Source organism: Sinocyclocheilus rhinocerous, unplaced genomic scaffold (genome assembly GCF_001515625.1).
Source record: "Sinocyclocheilus rhinocerous isolate Xijiao unplaced genomic scaffold, SAMN03320098_v1.1 scaffold2382, whole genome shotgun sequence".
In the NCBI taxonomy this organism is placed as follows: domain Eukaryota; kingdom Metazoa; phylum Chordata; class Actinopteri; order Cypriniformes; family Cyprinidae; genus Sinocyclocheilus; species Sinocyclocheilus rhinocerous.
This window is the reverse complement of record NW_015662928.1, coordinates 147142-151015: the sequence shown is the minus strand read 5'-3', so window position 1 is coordinate 151015 and position 3874 is coordinate 147142. Positions and strand designations below refer to the sequence as shown.

Sequence of the window (3874 nt, the reverse complement as noted above, 5' to 3'; positions counted from 1 at the left end):
CTCGCTTTTCAGACCGATGAGCTTTGTAAAAATCGACGCGTTTCAGAAAGGTGGGGCATAGAGGAGAAACCATAATGTACTGTATGTGGAAAATAATGTGTTTTTTTAACCTTAAACCGCATAAACAAATTTCATTACACCAAATACACAAAATAATGTTCTTTTTTAGCAATGTCATATGACCCCTTTAATATTAATAAGGTGAGTCTGAGAGTCTTATGTTTATTTGATGATGATTTCACATTTCTTGTATGAAGGCTAAATACAAAAGGTGAACATTAATTTATTTGTACCATTTTTATTTTAAAAAATTATATAGTTTTATAGGAGGAGGTTTCATAGACTTGGCAAATTAATTTTTCAGAGGCTTGTAGGTACAGACATCTGTTGTGGGCGTTCTTGGCAGTTTTTCTGAGGCTTTTTTAAATATTGTTCATATCGATATCGGAATTGTATTGTATCGGCCAAAAATAAGAAATATATAATTATATAATTATTAATATATAAATACTGTGATATAAATTTTGGCCATATCGCCCAGCCCTAGTTGAGGTATGACAAATGTAATTATATATATATATATAAATATAATGTTAAAAATACAAAAATAATAAATATAATGTAAAAATATTCCATATACACTAACCTTGTTCAATATTTTCATTAGAGTGCTAGTTTTTTCCAGCATGCAACAAAAACTGCAAACTGTGATGTCTGATTTGAGGACAATTAAGGTTCTTAAAAATCTGTCAAAAGAATTCGCAAAGACAAACATAATTTAAGGATCTTTAGTTTCTTTCAGCTGAAGTAGCTTACATCACTTATCAGTTTGCAATCTCTGAAGAAAGTTAGCAGTTAGTGTCAGAACTAGTGGTCGACCGATATATCGCCAAGGCTGATATATCGGCCGATATTTGGCATTTTTCAAATTTCGGCATTGTTCTTTATATAAAACAGAGTGGGTCAAACTATACAATCACACCTGTGTAGTCGTGTGTACCTTCCTGAGTGCTGGACCTCGGCCCTCCTTTTGGCCAAAGAACAATGGAGCTGTCTAGGTGATTAAGCCCCTCTCAGGCCGTCCCTGCCTCTACATCCTCATGAGGCCTTTTTAGTGGTCGACCGATATATCGCCAAGGCCGATATATCGGCCGATATTTGGCATTTTTCAAATATCGGCATCAGCCGATAAGTTTTTCTGTTTGGCCGATGTGTTCGAGGCGGGACTTTTATCTTGATGGCGCGCCTGACTTTTATTTTGACGGCGCTGAGAACAGCAGCGCCTGCGCACATAGTGTTCACATTCTCCGTGTTTGCTGTCGTCGTTAACAGTTCTGTCTAATACGGACAGAAATCTGTTTAATAATCAGAAAGAACTGTTAAACAAAGGAATTAAAATTTTTACGATTATAACGTTTATATTATTATTATTATTAAGTATTATAACTATTGCTTTTATATTATTAGTAATAGAAAGGCAAACATTATAATACTTTCTCGTTTTCCGTCAGCATTCAGCAAATACGCATTTATATCATTTAAACAAATCTTTGAATGACTAATGAACATTTAATTTCAAAAATCTTGCAAACTTAGTCTACCTTGGCTTTATTTGAAAAAATATGATTCCCAAATCCCAATGCACACAAACTTCCCAGAATACTGAGTGCCCTGTTGGTTACAGTGTTTACTTCCTTTTTAATTATATTTTTACTAAATATTTATTTATTTGTGAAAAATACTTTGTAATTTAAAGTATAAGTATGTTTATTTTACACATTTATTTTTAAATCCATTTTCCAATGATTTAAAATTTCTTAAATATTAATTAAAATAAATAAAATGATATCGGCTTTATATCGGCCACCCTGCTTTCCAAGGTATCAGCATCGGCTGTCAAAAAAAACAATATCGGTCGACCACTAGTCAGAACAACTTTACATGTGCTTCAGAAATCTTGTCAAAATTATACTGGCAACATCCCACTCACTAAAACATAAGCTCATCCTTAAAGGATTAGGATAAAAAAAAAAATCCAGTAGACACACTCTTCTTTTGTCCTTAATAATATAGGGAAGCAAACTGTGGGCAGATTTGATCCAATTGAATCTGCATGATGTAAAATTTAAAATGTTCATATCTGTGAATGCATTTTCATATTCTACTGATAAAAAAATAAATACCACTATAAACACACATAACCAGGAGCTACAACTAAATATACCCGTTTGAATGTATTCTTGTAACAATTTCTTGTAACAATTACATAATGCGCTTCAGCTCTACATATGTCAAAATGCATTAGCCGGCAAAATAAGTGCTGTTCTGCTGTTATTACATGGTGACCGTATGGCAATATTGTAAAGCGATGCTTAACGTTGCCTGTAACTAAATCCTCACAAGTTGTCGGCTCCAGTGTTTAAAGGAGAATCATCAGAAATGTTTCTAACAACAAAATCTGGGGTGACATAACATGGCATTTGGACAATCATCCCATCTGTGTGATCAGATGCTAAAACTGCTGTCAATCTGACAGTCCAGAGAGCAGCATAAGCTCCTCTGCTCAGCCACTATTCTTTCATATGCTGCCCTTCCAGTCATCAAGAAAATGACATTGAGCACAGAGAAATGGCTAGTTTCGATCATTTAACTCCATTTGAGATCTGCCGAATGTGCCAGCCTGTATCTATCATAGGCCTTAGATCGCAAGGAGAATTTGTGAGCAGTAGACCAAAGAAACTGGACTCTACAGAACACAGAGATAGTGACAGGTGTATGTGTTTCTCTGGGTTAACGGTGAGTGAGGAGTTGTGCCCTGACAAATTTGGATAGATAGCTTGACTTGCCATTAATACGTCAGTGGATCATGGTAGAAACAGAGAGCGATACAGACAAGAAAACTACCAAAGCCATCATAACCTCCCATGTTTTCTTAAGAAACAAAAAATAAAAGCTGTGCATTCAGCCAGTGTGTTCTGGAACAAAGGACGATTGACTAAGAAATTAGTATTTATGCGAGCAGCAGTCCAACAGCCATCATAGACTCCCTCATACATCACTGTCACACTGCTTTTCCCTCCAGTTTAATCAGAGAAATGCCTTGTCATTTTAAACAGTCATTGCTTAAAGATGACCTAAAAACAACTTTTCCATGTTTAAACAAAGATAATATTTACAAGCACTAAAATCCTCCAAATGATCTTCTAATCATCTATCGAAGCTAATCATATTGGTTGATATCATCTCATACCTGAGTTTCAGCGCCATTATATAAAATATTTTATATTAAAATGTAGAACTTTTAAGAAAGTTAAAAGTTCACAATGATTTTGCAGTACTTCAGGTTTTCACTCAAAGAAAAATAAATGTTTTAACCTTTTTAACAATTGACAATGAATTCCAATTGAATGTCAATCCTGAGCAGAACAGATGACATGTAATCCTATGGGCTTTGCATCAAGGATTTGAGAAGTTAATGCCACCAGACTCTGAAAAATTGAGACTCGGATCAAAATTAATTCACCACAATCAGCTGTTCTGAAGCATTTACAAAAATAATAGTTCGTTCTACAATTTCACAACCATGCTGTAACAAGCAATTTGGTATAAAATTAAAGAAGTTCCATACAAGAGATTCTGTAAGTGTTTGATCAGGAGGTTCTTGTGCTCTGGTAATGCCAGAGCTAATCCATTACTATGACATGCCCTCATTAAGCACACCCAGGCTTTACCATAATAAAATGAAATGTGTGCAATCTCCATCAGTGTATAGAGAGTGATTACTGGTGAGCAGAGTGTTAACTACAGTCAGAGCTAGGGTTGTAACGGTATGAGATTTTCACGGTATGATAATCCTCTCAGAAAATATCACGGT

The 3874-nt window shown here is 34.8% G+C and overlaps 1 protein-coding gene across 6 annotated transcripts in view; it reads right to left on the bottom strand.

Moving 5' to 3' along the window:
• The window catches only part of LOC107728401 (discs large homolog 1-like protein), a 126480-nt gene that overhangs the window by 77150 nt on the left and 45456 nt on the right, over nt 1–3874 (bottom strand). The window lies entirely within an intron of this gene.